Source organism: Aotus nancymaae, unplaced genomic scaffold (assembly GCF_030222135.1).
Source record: "Aotus nancymaae isolate 86718 unplaced genomic scaffold, 86718_ANA_hifiasm-v0.15.2.pri h1tg000029l, whole genome shotgun sequence".
Classification (NCBI taxonomy): domain Eukaryota; kingdom Metazoa; phylum Chordata; class Mammalia; order Primates; family Aotidae; genus Aotus; species Aotus nancymaae.
This window is the reverse complement of record NW_026988442.1, coordinates 3,203,106-3,230,792: the sequence shown is the minus strand read 5'-3', so window position 1 is coordinate 3,230,792 and position 27,687 is coordinate 3,203,106. Positions and strand designations below refer to the sequence as shown.

The following is a 27,687-nucleotide window of genomic DNA, read 5'->3' as shown; positions in this document are numbered from 1 at the left end:
GGGGGCTGGTGAAAGCCTAGGGACAAGACAAAGAGGCTCCCTGGGGTGATGACTTCACAACTGAAGTCAGCTGGACTCAAGTCATGAGTGGACTTGGCCAGACTCCAGTAGGGCATCTCACCCCAAATGGCCAGCAGCCTTTCGTCCATGAGAAATCTAGACCAACCATTTCACAGCACAGGCCTGTGAGGATGCAGAGAGCAGCCTTGCAGGTCTAAGCCTGTGCCTTTCTCCCCCTTGGAAGACACACTGAATTCCTGAATAGATTTACCCACCATTTAAAGGAGCTGAAAATGGGAAGGACAACTTTACAAGCTTGAACTTTACCCAAAGAGACTGATTCATGTAAAACACTTGTAAAACCATTCCTATGGGGAGTAAAATGTTGAAGAAACCCTAAGGAAACCATGCCCTAGTCTTTCTGTCTATTTCCTTTAACAGAAAGGCTAGGGCAGCTTCCCTTCCTGTCATGGGAAGTGTGGCTCATACGCCTTCTGGGCGAGTGGTTTGAAAAGTGTTTCCGCTGTGACTTAAATTATAGCCATTTCCCGGGCAGGCAGCTCAGGGACTGTGGTAGGCAGTGCCAGCTACTCAGAGTCAATTGAAAGGGAATTGGTCGCCTGGGAGGTTTTTAACCTGATTTCAGGTTTCCTGGACACCGTGTCCTCGCCTGACCCAACACCTGCTGTGACAGATAGATGTTTGTAATGAGGTGAATAACAAACAGTTTCATGAACATTAGGTCACACGGAACAAAAGCCACACTGACTTAGGTGGAGCCTGCATTTTCCTGTTTTCTCTGATACATTTATCTACCACATCTACACGCTCGTGGAAAGCTTTGGCAAGATTTTTAGGCAAAGCCTTTAAACTCACATTTTTTAGAAGAAAAAAATGTTTGCTGTTTCACAGCTGAAAGAGAGACTCAATTCTGTTACCTTGAGAAATCTGTTTTTTTTCTTTAAATGTCTGTTTCATACTCAAAAGCTCAGAATATCTAACTAAGGCCAGCTCTAAAGTAAACTATTTCACCATACTCAACGAAAACCCACCATCGTAATAAAGGGGGCAGAAGGAAATATTGGGAGGCGATGAATTTGTTATAAAAATGAATGAGGGCCAGGCGCGGTGGCTTACACCTGTAATCCCAACGCTTTTGGAGCCCGAGGTGCGAGGATCGCTTGAGCCGAGGAACTAGAAATCAGCCTGGGCAACATAGTGAGACCCTATCTCTATAAAAAAAAAAAATTTAACAATTAGCCGGGCATAGTAGCACATGCCTGTAGTCTCAGCTACCGAGGAGGCTGAGGTGGGAGGATCACTTGAGCCCAGGAATTCCAGGCTGCAGTAAATTATGATCACACCACTGCACAGCCTGGGCAACAGAGCAAGATTCTATTTCAAAAAAATAAATAAAAATTCGTGAATAAAATTAAATATTCCTAATAGACAAACTGGCTTTTGACTTTTCTGGTGAGTTGATTTCTCCTATAGAGGTATTAATAGGTGAATGCCTGCCAGCAAGGGCCCAATGTGAGCAAAGCTTTCTATATGATTTATAGGTTTTTCCTCTGTCCTGGTATGACTGCCAGAAGTGGGGCTCAGCTGGGAGTTTTAGAAATGACTTTTTCTTTTTATTTAAACTTTGTATTTAACTGCATTCTTGGATGTATTAGAGCTTCATCATGTCGACAGTCCCTCAGTATTTAAGTCTTACTAGCAAAATTAAATGTGAGAAAGGTATTGTGTGAGATTTCACAAAAGCCCAAGATGAAGAGTATAGATGTGTTCATCGATGGCATTACACTTCTGTCATTGTTCTGACAGAATTCTGGCCTTTTGGAACATTCTATCTAAGGATTAAAGTTAATTTAGTTGAGAAATCTAAAGACTGTATTTCGAGAATGATTTTAACACCTGGATTTCCAGTCTTGAAATTACAACAGTCATTCACTTATCAAAGAGTAGAGTAGAAAATAGGTCTTTCCTTTTAACATATTTTCTTTCTTAAAATTGGAGGACAGTAGATTTATAACTAGTGTTCCATCTATCCATCCATCCATTCATTCATCCATCCATTCTTCCATCCACCTATCCACCTATGGTATGTACTTGCGTGTGTGTGTGTGTAAACATATTTAAAAGGCAGATTTATTCATTGCTTTGGTACAGTTCTCTAAACTAAAGAAGTTTATGTTGGTACTTTTATTGTCCATGAAGTTATATTATGAAACAATAACACGTAGGAGGGATGGGAGCCCATAAATATCCTCTTATTCTCTTTGCATTTTGTATCATGTGCACTACTAATGTAGGAGACATTTGTTAATCCATTGCTATGTTTGGGACATAAATTAGACTGACATCTTCATTTAGTAGATACAGAAAGAGGCCCGGAGAGTTCCACTTGCAGACAGGAGTAGGGCCAGGCCAGAAATCTAGTCTCATCTTTTCTTAGCAAACAGATTCTCCAGCGAGCAGACTTCATTGTGTCTTGCTGCACAGCAATCCGCACTAACTATACAGGTATAATATCCATTATTTTAACAACCCAGTCCCTCTGATTTCAGATCATGTGCTTCCCTTCTCTACTGTGCAGATGTCAGGTAAATGAGTAATTGCTGCACGCTTCATTGTTTGTTCCAGTCTTCTTTTCTCTGTGTTCCTTCCTTTATTCGTTTTCAGCTGTTATTAATTTATACACAATTAAAGGGGGAGTGAGGCATATTAATAGAAAAATTGATGACATAACCTTGAGGGCTTTGCTTTAATTACCTCTAGTGTCCAGGAATGACAGTTCTTCAGATTTATCTTCTCTTCCTTAATAGAGAATTTTTCCACTGGATGGACTTCTGGTGATATTTAGTGTTCAGACTGTAGTGCCATGCTCAGCTGTTTTTATTAATCACAATTGAATTGATGGGCCATAGGCAAGTTAAATTTATAGTCACTCAATGGTGAGATAAAAGAGCCATTGCTAACCCTGGCAAACCTAAGGTATAAAATTTCACAAAATTACATAGATGGTAAGAGATGGTTTTGACACAATTTGAGCTGAACTTTCATTTAGCTGATGTGGAAAGAGGCCCAGAGAGGTCCACTTACAAGCAGTGGTAGGGTCGGGTCAGAAGTCTAATCTCCAGTCTCCTTGCTTTGTCCTCCCGGCCTCAAACCCAACCACTCTCTTCTCCCAACCATATTGCATCTTAGTGAGTTACAGTGCAACACAAGACCTAGAAATAGCTGACTACTAAAAAATTATCTGCTGACCATAAAACAATTGAAAACATACAAAAGAATTTAGTTAGGGGCTGGACGCAGTTTAAAATTTGAAAGTCAATAGTTTTCCTTTATAGCATCAATAATATCTATCTATCTATCTAATTATGTATAATATGACACAAAACAACAGAAACTATAAGATATATTAATAGAACACATATAACCTGTTTATAGATATTTCTAAGGAGGATAGTGGGAAAGATTTCTGGAAGTGATATTTAATGATATCTTACAAAATGGTAGTGAAGAGAAAAGTAAAACAGTGACAAAGAACATAAAAGATGAGATACCAGTGTATAAGAGATCAATACATAATTAAAAGCAAATGAAATGGGAAGGAACTGATCTTTCAGGAAAAAAAAAAAAAAAGGAGATACAGCTAAGTGCCCAGAGTACAGGATTCCAACTGACAGGGGCACTGGAAAGAGAAAACCAAGGGAAGTAAATTATCAAATAAATATTATAAGAAACATTTTCACAACTGATGAACATTAATTACCAGACTGAAGGGCCAAACTGAGTGCCCTGCAACAAGGAAGAAATGACCCACACTTAGGCTCCAAACTGGAAAATTTTGGAATACCAAAAACAAAGAGAATTTTTCTCAACATTTCTAGAACAAAAACTACCACTCACAAATTGAAAGTCAGAATGGGATCAGGCATCTCTACAGAAAATGAAAGTTTCAAGAGTAAAGCAAAGCCTTCAAAGTTCTAAAATGATTTAATGGGGAATGCCAAAGCCGTACTATTAAACCAGAGAATAGAACAAAAACATGTTTAGGCATATAAAATACTGTACCGTCTATATATTTTTCTAAAATGCAGAACAAATTCTGTTTCTTTCTATGAGCATAGATATGAATATGAATAAATAGAGAATTTCTGGACATTTACACGCCAAACTTAAACCATGGCTAACCTGGGGGAGGGGACTGGAATTGGGGAGAAGGCCAAAGGGTACTTTGCAGCTATCTGTATTGTTTGTTTGCATGTGTTTAATGAAATAATGTATTTATGTATTATGTGGGTGATTAAAAGTATTCATGCTAATGCAAAAGAATCCATTACTGATAAAAGTTAGTTTTAAATGAGAGATTGTTTGAAATTCTAAGCTTTCCTATAACTGTTCATCTGGATCCACTTATTTCAAGTGCCCTTTCTATTTCTAGCTTTAAAAAGAAACCCAATTCAGGCTAAAAGGAGCCATTATGGTTTCTTGATATCATCACATTTCTGTTAATGAGCCCTTCAAACTTGATTGGTTCTTAGTAGAATTACAGTGATTCTGAAGCAATCCTGAAGTCACCTGTTTCCCTCTGCTATATAAAATGCCACATCTGTTGCTGATACAATCTAAGATAGCAAAATATTAAGAAAGCAAAACAGAGAGACCTGAGTTTCCAATGAAAACTCCGTATAACTTTTAAAAATTTGTTTAAATGTATCAATGAATGGGAAAAAAGTAAGGAATGCTCAGAGGACAAGATCCAAGTGAAAGCAGGTACCAGAGACATGGGCAGAGCAGTCAAGCCATCCTTTATCTTGAAGGTGTCTATCAGTGTCAGCTTGGTAGAACTTGGAATCAAAACTTGGTGTAGAGTAGAGGGGGGAAAATTGTCCCGGAGAATTCAAGATTGCAAGCTGGTCCTCATGGGGGTTTGAAGCCTGAATTCACCCCACCTGACAAACTCAGGATTTAATTTAAATCTGTCTCATCTTGGAAATCCTCTGGGCTCCTGGCATAATTAATCAGTTTGTTTATAAAGGAACCCATCTTTAAGCCAGACCTTAAACTATTACTACATATGAAGTGCCAGGAAGTATCAGCACATGAAAGCAATCATAATGAATACGAAAAAAAGTCCATGAGTGAGAATGAGCGAAAATAACAGACAGCAGAATCACCCCTATAAAAACTTGAGATTGTGGAATAATGAGAAACAGAATAATAAGCAAGTGCTTTTCAGGTTGACAATATGAGTAAAGAACAGCTGACTAAAAACGTGATGAAGCACATTTGCAAACAAACAAATTGATTATCTGCAAGTGAAAAATATATTTAAAATGCCATGCATAGTTATAGCAATAGAAAGAGAATTAGTAAATTTTCAGAGATTTATATAATTATCAAGAATATAGCAAAGTATCAAAGAGATGGAAAATATAGTAGAGAGAGATCAAGAGGCATGAAGGATAGAGTGAGAAGAGGTGAGAACAAATAGAGGTACAGGAGATTATTTGAGGAGGTTATGTTTCAGAATTAATAAAAGATACAAATTCATAGATTAAGAAATCTATGAAGTGTATTTTAAACAATGCCATATCTAACTATATCATATTTAAGTTCTAGAAACCCAAGTATCATTTAAGAATGAAAGTGGGGGGGGGAGTTGGGGAGGGATAGCATGGGGAGAAATGCCAGATATGGGTGAGGGGGAGGGAGGCAGCAAATCACACTGCCATGAATGCACCTATGCAACAACTTTGCATGTTTTTCACATGTACCCCAAAACCTAAAATGCAATAAAAAAAAAAAAAAAAAAAAGAATGAAAGTAGTAAAGACATTTTTAGCACAGGCCAGGAAGACAAGAGATGGGGAGCAAGGGTACAGTGAGGACCGAGGGTTTCCACTAGCAGATCTTTATTCACTAAAGGGAATCCTATCTCCATATGCTAATCAGAGGAAAAGATGACCCCAGATGGAAAGTCTGAACAAAAACCAAAGAAAATTGTAAATGGGTAGATAAATATAAATGAACATTGACAGTATATAAGAATAATAATGTTTTATGGAGTTAAATAAAAATAGAACTAAAATATAAAACAATATCAAGTTAAAGAGATAATTGGTAATAAAGTACTCTGAGTCTTTATGATGTTCAGGAAGAGGACAAATACTGATTAACTCTAGGATGTGATAACTATTGAAATATCCAATGCTGCTAAAAGAATAAAAGAACAAACCATAAATTTCAGAGGGAAAAATATGAGATTACAAAGAAAGTCCATGAGTGAGAATGAGCAAAAATAACAGCAGAGTGAGCCATAAAAAACTTAAGGTTTTGGAATTATGAGAAACAATGTTAAGAAAGTATTTTTAAGGTTGACAATATGAGAGCAACTGACTAAGTGATGAAGCATATTTGGATGAAAATGTTTTCTTGCTTTCATCTATATTTGGATGAAAATATCCAAAAGAAAGCAATAAAAAGGGGAACTAAGCACAGAAATGAAAGTAGAAGATAGAAAGCATAAAAATGAATCCATTTGTATCAGTAATTATAGCACATGCAAAAATGTTGCATTTTCAAATATCAAAGATTGCCAGCTTGTTTTTATTTTTTAAATTCAGCAATATGCTGCTTCAAAAAGACGTGTATGGAGTATAAGAGTTTAGAAAACTTGTAAGTATAAAGAAAACAAAAAATATACCAGGCAAATACTAACCAAAAGAAACCTGCTTTAGCTATTTTCATATCAAATAAAATAAATTTTAAGGCAAAAACAAAGTAAGCTGTGGAGCATATAACGATTTTAAACTTATGTGCACATAATAATGTACTCTCACTATGTCTAGTAAAAATATTGACAATATTGAATCTACCTCTGTAGTCAAAAATGTTCAGCATACTTCTCTCGATAACTGATGCATCAAGAAAACTGAAAACAAATATTGTCACAGTATAGATTTGAATAAGACAACACAATTAGAAACTTTACTAATGTGTGTGTGTGTGTGTGTGTGTGTGTGTGTGAGAAACTCAAAAACAAAAGCAAAATCCAAGGAAAACCTTATAATTAAAACATTCCCTTTAGAAAAGGATGCCCACTATTATCCCTTTCTGTCCAATGCAATAAGACGGGAAAAAGAAATAAGAGGCATAACATTTAGACATTAAGTGAAAAAATATTACAAATGATGTGAATAATGATTCAAAATCATCTACAGATAAATTATTTAAATTAATGAGTTAGCAAATATGCTGAATATAAAATTAAATTATTAAAATTATTTCATTTCCATATATAAGCAACAGTCAGCTAGTATAATTTAAAAAATTTATAACATCATAACAAGTAAAGTTATTGAGTATAACAGATATGGAATATTAGGGAAATTACATAAAACAATTGGAGAACATCAAACAAGGCCTGTTATAACATGCTTATGAATTAGAAGACGCAGTAGCATAAAAATAAGTTCTCCCAAATGGATCTATAGATTACATGCAGTACCAAAAAGAGTCAACATTTGTAGAATTTGACAAGCTGATTCCAAAATGTTTATGGAAAAGCAATGGCCCAGGAATTACTGAGATGCTTCTGAAGTGGAACAGAACATAAAGATTTATCATGTATCAAAAATCAAAAATCATTGTGACTATATAGTAATTAAGATATTGGTGGGATATTGGCAGATTTAACATTGGCACAAATAAATGGTCTATGAAAAATGCACACTGATGTGAAAACTTGATTTATAAGTGAGATGGCACTGGGACATGTGGAAACTCAGGCTTTACAATAAATGGTGCCATAAATATTATTATTGATATGGAAAAAAACTAAATTGGATTGCTACCTCACCTCACACACAAAAATCATATCTATGTGGTTTCAAGACTTAAATGTAAAATATAAAACTACAAATCTTTAGAATATTATGTAGAATACCTTTGTGCATTTGGGAAACGGAAGGTTTTCTTTACCAATATAGAAAAAGAACAAAATTTAACAGAAAGATTGATAATTTGGGCTAAATTAAAGGTAAGAGATTCTGTTCATCAAAAGACACTTTGAAGAGAGTAAAAACACAGATAACTCCTACACTTAAAACTTAACCAAAAATTAGTATTATACATCACCCTTTGCTAGCCATGAGGGATTGGTTCTAGGATGCCCCCTGCCACCCCACCCCAGATACCAAAACCAGCAGATGCTGAAGTCCCTGATACAAAATAGTTTAGATAATCTCAAATTGTTTTCCAGAGGATTTTGTCAATTTTTACTACCACCAACAGTTTACAATTGTCCCAGATTCACCATATCTTTAAAAATCACTTAATATCATTAGATTTAAAAAGCAGCAAAATACAAATCCATGGATTAGTTGGTTAAATAATGGTTTCTCATCTTCCTACACATTTCCTCAGATATGCCAGTGTAAAGGTATAAAATGACATTGTGATTTATTTAAATGTATTGTAATATGCATTATATATATTATAAAACCTATTCATATATATTAAATCCTCTCTAGATTACTTATAATATCTAAAATGCCATGTACATACTTGTTACACTGTATTGGTTTTAATTTGTATTATGTTTTATTTTTGTTTTGTTTTCAAATTTTTTTTGGTCACAATTGGTTGAATCTGTGGATATAGGACCCATGGATATAGAGCCAACTGTATTGTATTATATATACTCTATATTATAGTAATATATTGTAACATAGTATATATTATTATGTATGAATTTCCTAGAGATTAAGTGAAAGACAAATAATAGAAAAATGTGGAAAAACTCAGGTGCTTCTGACGTGAAGAAACACAAAGGATCAGTAACATGTAAATAGGCTCAAGCTCATTAGTAATCAAAGAAATGCATGTTTAAACCACAATGTTATATTATTTTATGCCTTCAGACTGGCAAATTTTTTAAGTCTAATAATATCAAGTGATTTGCAAGGATATGGTGCATCTGCGACAACAGTAAATGGCAGGTGGGACTAAAAATTGATACAAACACTCTGAAAAGCAATTTGAGATTGTCTAGTTAAGTTTAAAGTGTACAGTCCTGTACCCAGAAATTCTTCATCAAGGTAGAAATTCCCTAGAGAAATTGTTGCATATGTGCATCAGAAGAGTTGTGCAAGAGTGTTCATAGCAACACTCTCTGTACTAGAAAAGGAGATGAAAAGGAACCTATCTATAATAGTAGAATAAAGCAATGTTAATCTATTCCTACAAATGAATATTACACAACTAAATAAATGATTTGTAGCTACACATAACAACTTGGATAAATTCCAGCAACAAAATAAAAAAACAAGTGGCAAGAAAATATATACAGTATGATTCAATCCAATAAATTTAAAAGCATGCAAAATGAATCAACATATTGTTTTAGTATACAAATATGATACAAATAATTTTTAAAGTATGGGAATAATAAACCAACAAATTCAAGACTGCCATTACCTCTGAGGAGTCAAGGAAAGAGAAAGGATTTTATAAACTAGTCAGTAGGTGTTTATTGCTTAAATGTTCTTTATATCTTATGACTATTTTACCCTCTTTTATGTCTACTCGATATTTAAGGGATCAAAGCTATTTTGAGAAGAGGTAAAAGAAAAATTCTTTAACTTCAAAATATATTTAAAAGGCACTTTTAAAAAATGGAGGGAGGAGTGTAGTTATGACATATCAGTTTACTCTATTATAATTTTGACTGATGGGATATTTTCTCATATCAACATCATTCAAATTTTTTATGTTAAACTGATCAACAGCAATTACATATAAAAAGTGGACATTCAGCAGGATGCGGTGACTTACACATGTAATCTCAGCACATTGGGAGGCCAAGGCGGGTGGATCACAAGGTTAGGAGTTCGAGACCAGCCTGACCAATATAGTGAAACCCCATCTCTCCTAAAAAAACACACACAAAAAAAAAATTAGCTGGGCATGGTGGTGCATGCCTGTAGTCTCAGCTACTCAGGAGGCTGAGGCAGGAGAACCTCTTGAACCCAGGAGGCAGAGGTTGCAGTGAGCTGAGATCACGCCACTGCACTCTGGTCGGAGTCTCACTCTGGGTGACAGAGTGAGATTCTGACTCAAAAGAAAAAAAAAGTGGACATTCAACTCATTCAGATAAAGCCACTATCCTGCTTGAGCGCTTTGTGGGTTTATCAGAAGATGTCAAGCTCTACCTCCTCAGCAGGTGTCTACACAGCCTGGCCCTGTCTTCCTCTCCCCAGTGCACACTATACTCCCACTCTTCCAGCTCGTCTGTCCCCAGATGGAACTATGCTTCTGCTGTTTCTGCTGCTAGGCCACAATTCCTCCAGGTATCTCCCCACTGGTACCTTTTTCTTCAGTTCTTGGTTCAAGTGTTTCTTTGCAGGGAGACTTTCTCAAATGGCAGAGTAGTTTCTACTGTCTTTCCTTTTTTTTTTTAAATGTATGGCACTGTCATTCTGAAAATATTCCTGTGCTTACTTGTTTATAACTTGTTTCATCCCCACACAGGGACCACATCTCTTGTCATTTCTCCAAGCACCTAGCATAGAGTAGATCTTCAACAATTTTATAGAATGAGTTAATATTTTATAGACTAAATAGTTGGGAAATAGAACGTTGCATATACTGATTTTTTTAATTGAGGAAACAGTAAATTTCAGACCCTTCACTTTAAATATTCATCCAAAAGATATTTATTAAGCATCTACTATGTGTCAGGCACTGTGCCCAGCCAGAGATACTGAGGATCCAGAGTGAACAGGAAGGTAGCCAGGACCCTGTGCTGGGAATTGACAGGCCTCCAGATGCCCAAGAAGATCAGAGTGAAATCAGGAACCAAATGATCTGGAGGCCAAGTTGCCAAAATACTGTGGGTAGGATTCTGGGCATTTTTCTTCAATAATTATATAGAGATGCCTGAAACCAGTGTGGAGATTAAAGTATGAAACTATCAGAGGTAAGGGGGGCTTTAGGACACAAAGGCAGTCGTTGCACCAATGCCAGAGTTTCCACAAGAAAGAAAAAATAAAAAGCTGCAAAACACGAGTCCCTGGATTAGTTGGTGAAACAATAGTCCCTCATCTTTCTAAACAGTTCCTCAGGTCTGTCATTGAAAACCCCAGCTGGGAAGACCCCTCTGAGTTTCAAGACTGACTGAGGAAATGATATTTCTACCTTTGATCTGTTGCAATAAAATTAAGATGTCAACAAAAGAGAACAGAGATGTCTCTATAAAGTTCCCTGTTACAGCTCAATCAGCCCTTTGTATCCATGGGTTCCACATCCGTGGATTCAACCAACTGCAGATCAGAAATATTTGGCGGGAAAAATGGTGTCTGTGCTGAATGTGTACAGATTTTTATCCTTGTCATTATTTCCTAAATAATATAGTGTAACAACTAATTTATGTAGAATTTACATTGAGTTAGGTATTATAACTAACCTAGAGATGATTCGAAGTGTATTAGTGGATGTGCAAAGGTTATATGCAAATACTACACCATTTTTGTTGTTTTTGTTGTTGTTGTTGAGTCAGTCTCACTCTGTTGCCCAGGCTGGAGTTACAGTGACGCGATCTGGGCTCACTGCAGCCTCCACTTCCCGGGTTCAGTGATTCTCCTGCCTCAGCCTCCCGGGGAAACTGGGATTACAGGCATGTGCCACCGTGCCTGGATAATTTTTGTATTTTTAGTAGAGATGGGGTTTCACTATTTTGGCCAGACTGGTCTTGAATTCCTGACATCAGACGATCTGTCTGCCTCGGCTTCCCAAGGTTCTGGGATTACAGGCCTGAGCCACGGCACACCGCCAGAGTTATCACTCAGCTGCCTGCACCACTTTATAAAAGGAACTTAAGCATCCATGGATTTTGGCATCCAAAGAGGGTCCTGGAACGAATCCCCCATGAAAGCCTAGGGACAACCATATTATATTAGTTTGCTGATCGATTCATATACACTTTACCCAGTCTTATACCATATTGAGGTATTAATATTTGATTTGACATACCTGTGGCCATTTTTGAACGACACCATTTGAACTAATATGTCTTCATGTGAGGGCATATTCTCTAGTGGCATCTTTGTTTCTGTGGAATGCTCTGATTCGGTTTATAGCCCTTTGATTTATATCGTTTCCTTCAGGAAACAACCTCTGGGCACTAAGACCTTCTACACAGGAATACCTTACCATCTCTTTTAGATAGTTCAGAAGGCCGTTGAAGACCTTACATATTCTAAATACCCTGGGACACTCTCCACCATGTCACAAGGTCACTACAGTTGTCTGCCAGTGGTAGTTTTGTTCCTTCACTTCCTAAACAATTACTTTTGATTCACAGTGGCTTTGTCTGCATCTCACAGGGTTGGCAGTGACACCCACTACACTTCTCTCTATCCAGCCTTGGGGAATCGGTTTAACATCTTATCTCCTTGCTTGTTGGAATTGATGCATCCAGCCAGAGTGTCCATGTTACATGTAAGAGAACCAACAAACAAAATTGCATTTTTTGAAACTTAAAGTCTCAATACTTTTATTTAGTGTTAGACTGCAGATTATTGGGCCTGTAAGTAGGTCATACATTGCCTAGAGTGGTCCAGCTCTGTCCTTTGCCATCTGGCTGCATGAATCAATGTCAGATGGATACAAATATATCTCTGGAAAAGGGACACTGGGGAAAAGGGTAGATATACTAAGCACAGACCCCAGGACCTGTTCCAGAAGAATATTTTCATGGTAAATCCTAAGATATTAAAGCACAGGTTTAAATGCTGGCTGCATGCTTTCTCTGTGTTCGATTTTCATTGGATGCTAGAATTTGAATGAGCCCTGTTTCTGCTTCATTAATCTATATTTTATTGCATGCCCAGAAATTCAGGGGAACTCAGGAATGGCAGGAAATGGATGAGAAAGAGTATGTGATAGCTGTAGGGCAAAAAAAAGAATAATGATACTGAGACAGTGAGGCTTGCTATCCAGCTGGCTACTGGCTCGTCATATAGCACCAGGATGGGCTCTCAACTTGGACTTTCGAAGTTTAGCAGTACAATAAGGATTAGGATTCATAAGTTATAATTATAAATGCTATTTATTAAAAGGTAGTTTTGGTCCCAGAAAAAGAAATGCAAATAATAATGCATACAACACTGAAAGATAAAAATCCAAAAAAAAATAATTGGAGAATATGAGATAAGGAGAAAATTAAGAATAAGAATAAAAAAGTACTTGGAGGAAGGGAGGAATAAGTTAGTAAACCAATCATAACACACACCCCATAACATCCTGGATATTGGTTGACGTCTGGACATTGAGTTCAACTGTCAACACTGGCCACAGAGGTGAAGCATTATTGGAGTAGCTTGGGCTTGGAAGGAAAGTTGTCATTATATCCCTTCCCATCCCCAGATGCCACCAAAGACTTACCTACACTATCCCCAGGTCCTTGTTGTACTCATTTTATCCATTTACAAATTTCTTGAATGTATTCAATATGCTAGTAACTAGGTTCTGGGGAAGCCATACTTTGTAAAAAGTAGACATTGTCCCTGCTTCAGTGGAATTTACCAAAAAAAAAAAGGAGAGAAGGAGGCAATAAACAAATGATCACATGATGAACTAACTGTGTAGCTACACACCAAAACAAGTTCTCTGAAGGAAAGTAGCATGGTGCCAGGAAAACCCAGACTGATCACTGAGTGAGGTAGGTATAGGGGATTGAAGATCAGGCAGAACACCTTGGAGCAAGTGATGTTTGAACTAAGAGCCAAAGGTTGAGTAGAAATTAACTAGGTAAGTGATATAAGGTCTAGTAGAGTGAGAAAGAGTGTGTGAATGAAGAGAAACCCTTTCAGATAGAATAATACCTGCAAAGTCCCTGTGATAGGAGGGACCATGGTGTGTGCAAAGAACTGAAGAGTCATGGTAGATAGACCACTGAGCATCAGGAATAGAATACACAATGGAGCCAGAAAGGTAGACAGAAATGAAACCCATTAAGCCTTGGCTGCTGCATTAGCAAGTTTGGCTTTTATCCTAATAAGACTTAAGGCTGGCTGAAGGTAGTGATATGATCAGATTTAGGCTTTCAAAATATTTTTATTGATTGAGGTGGGTAGCAAATTAAAGGGTAGAAGGGGCAAGCAGGATGCAAAAGATTAGTTAGGGCTATATTAGTGCAGGCAAGAGACACTGGCAGTGTGGAGTCAGTGTGTAACAGTGGTGATTGAGAGAGGTAGAAGAATGTGAGAGGTAGGGCCTGAAGCTGGATTGGCTCTAGGGTACAGGGAAAGGGAGGAGTCAAGGAAGTGCCTAGACATGTGGTTTGTGCAACTGAGTAGATTTTGACACCTATTCCTGGGCTAGGTGTCAAACTGCCAAACTGGGAATGAGGGGAGGGAGCCATGACAGCAATGTTGGATATAGTATGATTGAGATGTTTTCAGGCATCTAGAGAAGTCATGTAGATGGTGAAATATACCAGATTGGAATTGAGAAGAGAAGTCTTAGCTGGAGATAAAAGATTTGTGAATCACACATATAAAAATGGAAGGAAAGTGGAGAGAATATAGCATGACAAAGAAAAGAAGGCCTCAGCTGGAGCCATGGAGAGCTTTCAGTGAACAACCAGGCCTGGGATTATTCTAAACTCAGCACTAGGATTTTAAGGGCAAATGTTTATTTTCTCACCATTAACTTAAACTTCTTTTTTATTGTTTTGTGTTACCCATGACAGACAACTGTCATTCATCTCTCACTCTAGAATTTCCTTAGTTAAATCTAAATCTTCTTTGCCAATGATGATAGAAATTTTACCCTAAATAGGTTTAATCAAGATGAAAAATATAATTGCATCATTTTATAATGAATAAGAGTTTACAGGTATGACAAATTATTGTTACCAAAACCATTTCAATGGTAGTGATTTTATGCTTTTGTGTTTCACTGGTCAGCTTCTCTGGCCTTGACCTGTGAACTCAGCATGAAGTGCTGAGATTTGATTTAAGATGACCTAGAGTTTATGTACTGTCATTTACTTGGAAATTATCACTTTGCAAATTTCAAAAGATGACATCTCTTAGGTCAGTTTTTCAAGTTCATTATTGTTGCAAGCTGTCTAAATGAGGCATAGGATTTTGTAACAAGTAACTAAGGAAACCACCAGAAAAGTTTAAGCTTATCCTATATGATAGCTTTCATTATCCAATACTGCATTTTTATAGTAGACATTGAATAGAAGGGGACTATCCTTGCTAAGTGGTAAGCATTTTTCCCCATGATTATTTGTTCACTGAATTTGGAAGTGATGGAATTCCAATGAAGAGCTATATCAGGATTGTATGCACCCATGCACATATGCAGTATGGGTATTTGCAAGTGCTATGTGTGTTTCCCTATGTTTGTATGTAACACATCAACTGTGATCTCCTCAGAGTTATAGCTATATAACTTAAGCAGCAAGGGAAAGGATTTGGGGGTCCATTTTAATGTAGGCAAGATATAAGACCATTTTCTCAAGTTAACAGGAAAGAAAATTATGGAGCTGTACTGTCCAAGGTGGTGAACACTAGCCATATGAGGCTATTCAAATATAAATTATTGAAAAATTGAATAAAATTTAAAATTCAGTTCCTCAGTCACACTAACCACATTTCATGTGCTCAGTATTCTCATGTAGCTGGTGGCTATGGCATTGGACAGTGCCAATATGCAACTTTTCCACAATCACAGAGGGTTCTATTGAATAGTGCTAAATGAGCAGGGATCAAATCCAGGCCAATGCCTCTTTCTGCACAGCCCGTGCACTAAGAACGATTTTGACATTTTGAACTGATTGAAAAATAATCAAAATAAGAATATTTCAGAGCATGTGAAAATCATTTGAAATTCAAATTTTAGTGTCCTTAAAATTTCTATTGAGCACAGCCATGCCCATTCCGTTATGTATTGTCAGTGCATTCACACTACAACAGCTGCATTGAGTAGTTGTGACAAAGACTTTATAGTCTGCAAAATCTAAAATATTTACTCTCCAGCTCTTTAAGAAAAGTTTGCCAACCCTTGAGCTAAAGGAAGGAAAAGAGTAGTATCACATATTAGTTTCATAAAAAAAATTCTGTATAGTTTTGGGAAATGAAGTCAATAAGGAGAAGGGAAAGTGTATCTAGAATTCATGCCCTAATTTGATGGCTCTGGGATATCCTTCATTTGGGGATTTAATGGTGGATCAGGGTGAAAGTTCTGGAAACATTGGCAATAGCCTTTAACATGTATCCAAAGGGCTCTATCAAACCCTCAGCTTTCTCAGTGTCTTTGCAGGTTTTTTTATGATACTCTCCAAAGCTCACTTCTCTCTGTAATTCACCATCTTCCCCATTGTCAAAAGGCAAATTAAGTCTTCGCAAAAGTTTAACAATATGAAACAAGGAAATTTACTTACCCTCTTGACAGCAATCCCAATTATCTTTTTTTTTTTTTAACATTCTCTTAGGCGAATGCCTATGACAATGGAAAATTATTTTGCATTGGGACCTGAGCCAATCCAGACTCAATCTGCTCTCATTATGACCATCTCTTCCCATCTCCTGAGGATGAGCTCACTAATAAGAATATATTGTCTCTTATTGGGCCAGGTTTAAATACACACAAGAACTTCATTAAGTCATTCCCTATCAGAATAGGGGCTATTGAGAATTTCTTCAGAACTAGGATTGTGTTTTCTTTACCTATGAATTTACTGGTGCCATGACAAAGCACTCTAGGGAGCCCTGCCAACCCACTTGATAATGTTGATGGACAAGATTGTATGGGGAGTGGGGAGAAAGAACACCTTTTTTTTCTTCCCTGATAATATGTGTAAGTAGTTCTTTAGGAAGAGATGAAATGCATGGTTTTGTCCTGAATAGATTCCCTTAAGGGACACCCAGGGAATTCCTAGGCCCAGTGGAATTAATGTTTGAGAAAGAGAATCATGTTTCTGTTGCAGAGGGCCCTTTTTTTTTTTTTGAGACAGAGTCAGTCACACTCTGTCATCCAGGCTAGAGTGCAGTGGCATGATCTCAGCCCACTGCAACCTCCGCCTCCCGGGTTCAAGCTATTCTCCTGTCTCAGCCTCCTGAGTAGCTGGGATTATAGGTTTGCACCATCACGCCAGGCTACTTTTTCTATTTTTAGTAGACACAGGGTTTCGCCATGTTGTTCAGGCTAGTCTCAAACTCCTGATCTCATAATCCGCCCACCTCAGCCTCCCAAAATGCTGGGATTACAGGCATGAGACGCCGCACCCAGCCCAGAGCCCCCTTCTTAATCCTCATGAATCCTAGTTAATGATACATACAATAAAGTATTTGTATTGACACCTGCAACTTCCTTTGAAATGCACCCAAAAGGATAAATGATACAGATATATGCTAAAGCAAGTATGGTAAGTGCTACTGGTGGACTCTTTGTGGTAGGTATATGGGTGTCCACTGTAAAATGCTTTCAACTGTTCTATATGTATAAAGATTTTCATAATAAAATGTTAGGAAAACAAATCCTCCTGGAATACACTTCATGTAAGACTCTAATTCCCCAGCATTAGCCGTAAGCAGAACTGTCTTCAGAAGAGTAAATCATCAGGAAAAGTCTGTGATTCCAAAAGAGTGCTGTCCAAGTTTTCTTGGGCGTGGCTCAGGGTCAGGCACAAATGCAAGTCCTCATCTCAGCGTGTGCCCACTGACCTCCCCATAACAGTTCCGCCCATTGCCCACTAGGGGATAATTCAGATGAACACCTTCGTGCATAGAATATGAACACTTAGACTTCTAGATTTTAAAAGGATTTTTGAGCCCAATCCTTACACACATGCTTTGGTTTTTACTGTCTTTCTGTGCATCCCCAGTAAAGAGATGCTTTCTGGAATGTTCTGTCGATGGATTTGAAGACTTCTCATTGCTTCAGTACAGAAAGCCCTGACATTGCATGCCAGGAAGCAGTCCATGGACTGATCTTTTCTAGCCAAAGGGAGCTAAAAATCAGGCATTTTGACATTTGGATTTCTCATTGATGTGTCTTGTTTCTTTAATTTGACTTAATATTAAAGAATAGAGAAGGCAGAACAAACTGTTTAACAACATATAGATCATTAGGTTTTAAAACCAAATAAAAAGTACTCGGAATAAAAATCTGCATGACTAAAAGGATTTTGAAATTATTCTTGAAAGCTCCAAAGCACACAGTGGCAGCTTTGGACGTGATGGATATTTTTGGCACATAGAGTATCCAGTACCAAAGAGATGATTCTGTCAGAAAATATTATGAAGCCAACCTATGTTTGATAATTGCTTCAAATTGTCTACATATATAATCCTAAATCTCTTTTCAAAGTGCTTACAATATCAGCGGTCTTAGATTTATAACTGCTGGTCCAAGAGATGGCCTATTAATAATATAAAACAGAGTCTTAGCTTCACTGAACATCATTTGCAGAGGATGTGAGGCTTAAGGCAATATAATAGATGTGTAAGTAGGAATGAGAACTCCTAGAAGTCATAGGAGGGGGTTCGAGTCAGAGGAAATAGCAGATGTAGCTGGCCTGAGGCAAAGGGACTAGTGAAGGATCAGAATGAAGTCCATTATGATAAAGAGCTGAGACCGAGGGAGAGCATAAGGGGGCCAGAGCAGGCAAGACCATTGCAAGAACTATCAAGGGCTTGAAGCTTTATCCAGAAGACAAGAGAAGCCATTAGAGGGCATGCTCCAGTTTTTGTTTTAGCAGAATCTCTTTGAATGTGATGGGGAAAATGAATTGGTGAGGGGAACCAGGAAACCTATTAGGTGGCTATTCCTATAATCCAAGAAATGACAATATTCTGCTTTTATGTCTCTGAGAAAAAAGCATAGGTAAGGACCACCCAATACACATTTGGTGGAAAAAGAATATTCCCTGGTTAAGGATTAGGAAGATAAAGAAAACAATCAGGACCACTTACCCATTACTTCATTTTCCCTTTATATATCAGATCAAATACTCTTTCCAAATGAAGGTAAACTTTACAAACATTTTTTTTTTTAATTTAAGCATCTCATCAGAACCTACTGAATATGAGTCTCCATGTACTAATTGTAGTAAAATCTATCTGAAGGCTGGCATCAGTATGTCTGGGAAGGATGTATATTCTAGCCCAGATTTTGCATAGATTTCTCAGGGAGTCCCAGAATCCCTTGAGTTTCAGACATAGCTTTTAGAAGCACACTGATCTTCACAGGTGGAGGCCATCACTGCCATCAGTCTATTACAGCTGCTTAAATTCACAGCACCCTGGACAAGAGGAGAAGGCAACCTCGCTGTTTCATTGACTCCCACATCTCTCAGCTACATGATGGACAGTCCTATCAAGTTGCATTAGGATGTTGACCACATGTTAACTGGTGATCCTTCTTTCTCTCAATACTTATTTTGAAATCACTCTAAACGCCCTGCTCTTATTACTAATTAGATTATTTGGCCTTGGTGTATAGTGTCTTGAGGTCATCAGTATGAAAGTCAGGTCATGATGAAATAGTGGGGTCTCCAATGTGGATACACCCAGGAGGTCACTTTCCCCAGGCTGTGTCCAAGTGGCATAAGGGAGCACAGGGCTCTGCCCCCATGATGTACAGTCCCTTTCCATGACATTGGAGATGAAGCTGGGCCTCAAGTCTGCACCTGCATATTCCTACAACTTCTGAGTCCTGTGGACTGTGATAGAGGAGATAAACCGTGCAGGAAACAGCCCTCTAGAGCACCCAATCTGGATCTAAGTTTGTCTTACATGTTTAAGAAAAATCTGCTTTGTCTTATTGTATTAATTGATTAATTTTTTAAGAAATTGTGAAGTCCATCACTAAGACCTCAGGCCATACCTTAGATATTGAGATGGTGAATAAATCACAGCAGTTTCTTTTATTGTAATGTGCCTCTTTTTCCTAAAAACTAAGCCCCCAAATATGAAAGTTTACATTGTTACTTATTTATTTATTTTAGAGACAGACTCTCACTCTGTCACCCAGGCTGGAGTGCAGTAGTACAATCATAGCTCACAGCAGCCTGAAACTCCTGACCTCAAGCAATCCTCCCACCCCAGCCTCCCAAGTAGCTGGGACTACAGACACGTAACACCATGTTATTTATTTTTAAAATAATATTTTAAAATATAACCAGCTAGTCATTTTTTGCTAAATGAATTTTTGAGATGAATTTCACAAATACTTCCCCATTTTCAGTTGAAGGTTAATTTTTGTTGTTGTTGTTGTTACTACGTCTCACGTAGCAGGGCTATCCCATAGGCAGGGTGCCCAGAATAGTGAAAATTTAATTTTCAAAGGGTTTTTAATGCCAGAATCAGACTATGAATTCACTCAGTAGATATTACATGCCACTGGCATAGGACCTTTTAATAGACATTTTATTGACCTAGAAATGGTAAGGTCTGAGACTTGAGTGGTTCCACTTCTAACAGCAAAAAGAAACTATTGCTGGCTATAATAAAATATAGCGGTCTTAAAATTTAAATAGAATAGTTGTTTATACTTACTCAGGGAACTGGAGGGTTATATAGGATATTTCAATAAATCGTGGAACACTTGGTCATGAAAACCTCTCATTATAATGCTTTAAACAAATTAAATTTCATTTAAAAGTTTCAGGCCTCCTGAATGCCAGGGAAAGGTGAAAATACAGTCAGGGGATGTAGAGACTAGCACCAGGAAAAACAGCCAGAAATTCTGAACTTGGATCTCTTCACATGTCCTTGTGCTGCTTAACAGATTACTTAAGAGATGACCTAGATAACATTTAAAAAATTTGAGTGCAAAGTGCAATGTGTTGCCTTTGTGTGGATTAGAGCACATGATAACTCTTGAGCCAGATTGTAAGAATCCCTATCATAAGACTGTGAGAAATGAGAGAAAAGAATCAGAATCGAGAGCCTGACCCACAGCTGACTCCCTTGTCTTAAAAAAATGCTCGGTCTTGCTTTCAGCACATGGCTTCCTGAAAAATATCTTTACTATAGTAAGTAACTGTTTAAAACTTTACTTATTAATTTCAATTAGCTTGAGTCCTGAGGGAACCCTGCTAGGGTTTAGTTGTCTTGATTACAAAGGCCCACATCCCTCACAAAGTGCCCCCATGTTAGCATCTAGACAACAACCTTGAAGATTGTCATTGTGGAATCATGATAAAATCCAATTTTTTATCTCACCATTATGAGTTGAGTGGTGGTCCCCAAAAACACATGTCCTTATCCTATTTTCTATAACCTGTGAATGTTCCCTTCTTTGGAAAAGAGATATTTAAAGATGTTATTAAGGTATGGATTTTGCAATGAGGAGATTATCTTGAGCCTTCCAAGTGAGCCCTAAATCCAGTGATGTGTGTATTAATCTGTTCTCATGCTGCTAACAAAGACATACCAGAGACTGGGTAATTTATAAGAAAAAGAGATTTAATGGACTCATAGTTCCACGTGGCTGGGGAGGCCTCGCAATCACGGTGAAAGGCAAAGGAGGAACATAGGCATGTCTTATATGGCGACAGGCAAAAGAGCATGTGCAGGGGAACTGCCCTTTATAAAACCATCAGATCTCATGAGACGTATTGACAGCATGAGTAAAACCCACCCCCATGATTCAATTACCTTACACTGGGTCCCTCCCATTACACATGGGGATTATGGGAGCTACAATTCAAGATGAGATTTGGATGGAGACACATCCAAACCATATCAGTGTATGTCCTTAGAAGAGTGAGGTGGGGAGAGATTTCACACAGAAAGAAAAGGAGGAGGAGGCAATGTGTCCACAGAGGAAGAGATTGGAGTGGTGCAAGCTCAGGTCAATGAATGGTGACAGCTACTAGAAAGTGGAAGAAGCAAGGAACTGATTCTCCCAAAGGAATGTGGCCCTGCTGACATGTTGATGTCAGACTTCTGGCCTCCAGAACTGTGAAAGAATATACTTCTATTGTTTTAAGCCACTCAATTTTTGGTAAGTCAGTATAGCAGCCATACAAAACTAACAAGCTAACAATGAATTCTGTTTCCTCCATTTATTGGTACCTTCCTTAATGTCTGCTTTTCCCAGGTGAGGTACCTGAAAGGTCTTTTTCCCTTCCATGCTCTTGCACATCCTTCTGGAATATTCTCTGTGGCAGTTATGCAGACCATTGCAACCACATTTCTTGTGAGTTGTGTGTGTGAAATCTGCAAAGCTCAGAAAAAAAGTATCAGAACAAAATTTCTTTCTTTTCAAGTTTATTCATTCAACAAATATTTATTGAGTATATACTATGTGCCAGGCATTGTTCTTCATGCTGGAGAAGTCGGAGGAAGTGAGGGGAAAGATGAACAAAAATCCCTACTCCCATTAAGTTTTCATAGGCAAGCAATACATAAAATAAAGAGGTAAAGTTATAGCATATTGGATGGTAGTAAAAACTACAGAGAATTAAGAAAGAAAGAGGGATAGGGAATAGTTTTCTGTTTTAATATGATGGTTATGGAAGACTTTACTGAGAAGGTGACCTCCAGAAAGGAGATATATTAGTCAGAGTTCCCCCAAGAAATTGAGCTAATAGGAGATATTCATGCATGCATATGTTTGTGTATGAGGTATATTGCAAGGGAATTTGTTCATGTGATTATGGAGGCTGGGAAGTCAAAAATCTGCAGAGCAAATCTGCAGAGCAGATGTCCCAGTCTGAGTCCAAAAGCCACAGGCTACTGGTCACCACAGTGGCTCATGCCTATAATCCCAGCACTTTGGGAAGCCAAGGCTGGCAGATCACTTGAAGTCAGGAGTTCAAGACCAGCCTGGCCAGCATGGAGAAACCCTGCCTCTACTACAAATACAAAAATTAGCTGGGCGTGGTGGTGCATACCTGTCATCCCAGCTACTTGGGAGGCTGAGACAGGAGAATTGCTTGAACCTGGGAGGCAGAGGTTGCAGTGAGCCAAGACCGAACCACTGCACTCCAACCTGGGTGATAGACTGTCTCAAAAAAAAAAAAAAAAAGCCACAGGCTGCTGTAGAATCAAAAAGAACCAATGTCTTAGTTCAGAGGCCATCAGGCAGGAGAATTCTTTCTTACTCAGGGGAAAGTTAACCTTTGGCCCTATTCAGGCCTTCAACTGATTGGATGAGGCCCACCCACTTTAGGGAGGGTAATCTCCTTTGCCCAGGCTACTGATTTAAATGTTAATCTCATCTAAAACACCCTCTCAGAATCTTCCAGAATAACAATTCATCAAATATCTGAGCACTCTGTGACCCAGCTAAGTTGACACATAAAATTAACCATCATGGGAGAAGAATTGAGTGAGTCATGAGGTATCTATGGGAAGAGCTTTCTAGGAAGAGTAAATTTCAAGAGCTAAGGGCCTGGCTTGGGGAACGATGAGGCAGCAAGTGCAAGAGGGACTGAGAGCCCCAGGAGCTGAGTAGCAGATGACTTCAAGTGCCCTTGTGGTGAGGCTGGTAGCAGGCCTGACTGATCATGGACATGGATTTTTCCCCGCTTTTGATTGCTTCGTTAGACCTATTTTAGGATCTCCACCTTTGTCACATTCTTTCCCTTTCATGAGTATTTTTTTTCTAGTTATACTCATGAAACCTTATTTTAGGTCCCTAACCACAGGCTTTAGCAATCTATGCTGTATAAAAAGTGCATCATCCAATTCTATTATGACTTATTTATAGCAATCTGCTCATTCACAAAACAAAGAATTCCAGGCATATCATACGTTACTAGCCTGTCCTGAGTATTGATGGTTCAAATTCATTTGTGGACTCTTGAGTAGGGTTGTCTGTCTATAATGACATGCACGTACATACAGGCTTGCTATAAACCCGCTTATGAGAGCTTATGTTTTGTAAATTGCATACTAGATTTAATAGTTTCTCCATACATATTTAATGATTCCCATCTCAGAGGGCACAGGAAATGGTCCAAAGCAGATGCCTTTAACTTAAAATGACTGACAAGGCATCTGTGTCAGTGTGCTTTAGCTGCATAACAAACCACTTCAAAACTTAGTGACTTGAAAACAAGTTACTATTGAGACAATAACCGTATGTTACTGATCACAAGTCTATGGGTCAGCTGGCCCTTTCTGCTGATCTGCATTGGGTTACATTGATCCCAGCTGGTCTTAGGCAGATATCTCTGTTCAGCTAGCAGATCAACTAATGTCTGGCTGGTTGAGGATAGTCTTACCTACCTGTCTGGCAGCTGGCTGGCTACCAGTTGGGACAGCAGGAGTGATTGGGTCCTGTGTCTCTCATCTTCTAGTAGGCTAATCAAAGATTGCTCAAAAGTAGGAGCATACAGACTTATTATGGCCTAGGCCCAAAACTGGCATATTGTCACTTCTACCACATTTTACTGTCAAAAGCAAATCCCAAGACCTACCCAGATTCAAATGGGAAAGAAGTAGACTCTAAGTCTTGATAGGAGGAGATGAAAAATAACAGTGGCCATTTTTTAAAATCTATACATAATATAATTAATTGTATGTGTTAACTTGACTGGTCCACAGGTTGCCCATTCATTTAGTCTGAGTCTGATGGCCTGAGAATGAGGAGAGCTGATGGGGTATTTTACACACACACACACACACACACACACACACACACACACACACCCTATTTATTCTGTCTCCTAGAGAACCAGGACTAATACAGATTTTTGTCCCAAGAGTGATTCTAGAGGAAGAGAATTGTAAGGATGAGTTTCTTGAACTCCTTCTGAGGTTTCTGGCATTGGCTCTTTCACCTGATTAGGTTTAATGATGCTAATAACACTGTTTTCATTAATAAAGAGGGCACTGATAGATAGTTCATGGTGTCTAGATCCGGCAGATCCAGTGACACACTATTATGTGTCATATCCCAATAAAGCCTGGAAGTAAATATTAACACCATTGCCATCACTCACCAACACATACCCCTACAAGTGAGGAAACAGAGACCTCAAAGCAGGTAAGTGGCTGGTCACAAACTTCACAGGTAATAAAGCCAGGCATCGAACATTATCACAGCATGCTAGAAAGCCTATCTGCTTTTGATTTTTCAGTTACATTTTTTTTTTTTTTAGTAATTCTAAGAAAAAAAAAGGCTTGGCCGGTGTGGTGGCTCATGCCTGTAATCCCAGTACTTTGAGAGCCTGAGACAGGTGGATCACTTTAGGTCAGGAGTTTGAGATCAGCCTGGCCAACATGGCAAAATCCTGTCTCTACTAAAAAAATACAAAAATTAGCCGGGTGTGATGACAAGCACCTGTAATCCCAGTTACTTGGGAGGCTGAGGCAGGAGAATCACTTGAACCCAGGAGGCAGAGGTTGCAGTGAGCCGAGATTGTGACACTGCACTCCAGACTGGGTGACAGAACAAGACTCTGTTTCAAAAAATAAAACAAAAGGCTTATGTGGTGGACTGTAACATAATCAGGGCTAATTTATATATTATTGGGTTTCTTTTACATATTTTCCCCAATGTTCTGTTCATATATCATAGAACCACTGAGAATTCTTCTCTGGCATTTGCAGGGCCCTTCTAAGTACGGCTTCACAGACTGAACTGAGGCAGTATTAATGTGTCTCTTCCTAGATGAGCCCAAGCCTCAAGCATAGCACTGGGCCCTCAGCCACTCTAGAAATAGGTCGAGCTTCTAAAGATGAAAGGACGTGGTCTCTGCTTTTAGTAATCTCACTAGGGCAATATAGCCAAGTGGAATGAAGAGATGAGACAAGGGCTAGACTGTGTGACATGGGCCATAGGTTGACAGAAGCTCCAAAAATAGAGTGATTGCTCTCAGGAAGCTACACAGCAGCAACAACGTGGTGAGTTGGGTAGAAAACAATGAGTCTCGCAAGAGGCCTGGAAAAGGTGGGACGTCTGCAGAGGGACCGACTTGGGCAAACTGTCTCAGAACAAGCTGTGGATTCTCTCTTCTAAAGTTCCAGACTTTCATAACTTCACTTTGGTCTGCACGCTTTTCTTTTGGAGGCAATAACCTCACAAATGCCGTTAAGAGGAAGTTCAACACAGAACCCTCCACTGATTTCATTTTCTCTTTTAATTTGGCAGAGACCCCTTTAAGACCGAATGTCATCAAGAATAATGTAATCTGAGCTGTCTATTGTACTAAATGACTTCTCTCCTCTTTTTAAATTTGAAATCAGTATTTATGTATTTACTTACTTACTTAGAGATGGGGTTTCATTCTTGTCACCCAGGCTGGAGTGCAATGGCACGATCTCGGCTCACTGCAACCTCTGCCTCCTGGGTTCAAACGATTCTCCCACCTCAGTCTCCAGAGTGGCTGGGATTACAGGCGCCTGCCACCACACCCAACTAATTTTTGCATTTTTAGTAGAGACGAGGTTTTACCATGTCAGCCAGGCCGGTCTCAAACTCCTGAACTCAGGTGATCTGCCCACCTTGGCCTCCCAAACTGCTGGGATTATAGGCGTGAGCCACCACTCCCACCATCAGCTTTTATTTTATATGCATTCATAGCATCCTGCAACAATAACTTTAAAAACATGATAAGACATTAGCATTTTCTATCATTGTAACCTATATAGAGAGGCAGCCTGGTGTTGTCCTACAAGGCAGTTCCTTAAAATATGTGAGTAATTGCTATTAAGCCATTTTATGGAGTCATTTCTAAAACAATACTCTTTGTCACTGTTACTGTAATTACCTTTAGCCATGGCCATATTTTAAAGAACAGAACGCTTTATTGTGACTTGTAAATACAGACAAATTATTTTTCCCCTTGCAGGAATCACGAGGCTAATTTGTTTGCCCTTTTCCTTCTAAAACAGATCTTTATTAAAAGGAAATCAGTACCATCATTGTGATTGAGATCAACAGCTCTCTCAATTTTGTGTTCTGTTGAATCTCGTCTTTTCTGCCTTCCTACCCCTCTCTTTCCAGAAGACAAATCCTTTTGCTGGCAAGGGGTATATGTGTGCATGCAACTCCTGACTTATAATCTCCACTCTTACACTTGTGCTAATTGATATTAAAATTAGACGTCCAAGATGCTAATGAAGAAAATAAGCTCTGAACCACGCAGGTCACAGTTTCTGTTGGTTGTATTTGTGTCAGGGGCTGTCAGACTCTGCAGTTTCAAATTTAAGTTCTCAATGGACTCCGAGCACATGTCCTTGATGTGTGATTCACCCCTATGGTATCATCATGGAGTCTTTTTATTGAAATGTCGAACTTGTTTGGAGGGGCCTTACTTCTTTAGCTTTGGGCAAAACCTAGTTTTTTGATGTGTTTCTCTGTGGATAAGAGAGTAAATGAGATATTAACATTGCCCAAGCCCTATTATAGTTAGTATTAATAACCTTTGCCTATAGGTTTGAAAACACCTTGGCTTATGTTTATTAAGATTATTAACCGTAATAAACTTTGGATGAAACAAGGAAATGATGACATCAGTGTAAGACTGAATGATATTTCACTACTATACATGCCATGCTTTACAATAGTCTAAAAGTCTGGAGAGAATGGTCAGAACCATCTAATGCAAGCCCAGGGATAAGCAAACAATTAGTAAAAATGCTCACATAGAAAGCGCATGACATTTGATATGAATTTTTATTATTTAATCAATATTGGT

At 38.4% G+C, this 27,687-nt stretch overlaps 1 protein-coding gene and 1 non-coding gene across 3 annotated transcripts in view; both read left to right on the top strand.

Moving 5' to 3' along the window:
• PLCB1 (phospholipase C beta 1) overlaps positions 1-27,687 on the top strand; it is a 747,552-nt gene that overhangs the window by 678,770 nt on the left and 41,095 nt on the right. The window lies entirely within an intron of this gene.
• LOC135277091 (small nucleolar RNA SNORA73 family) lies at positions 19,585-19,788 on the top strand. The gene has a single exon (XR_010344692.1). It is a non-coding gene; the product is annotated as a small nucleolar RNA SNORA73 family (small nucleolar RNA).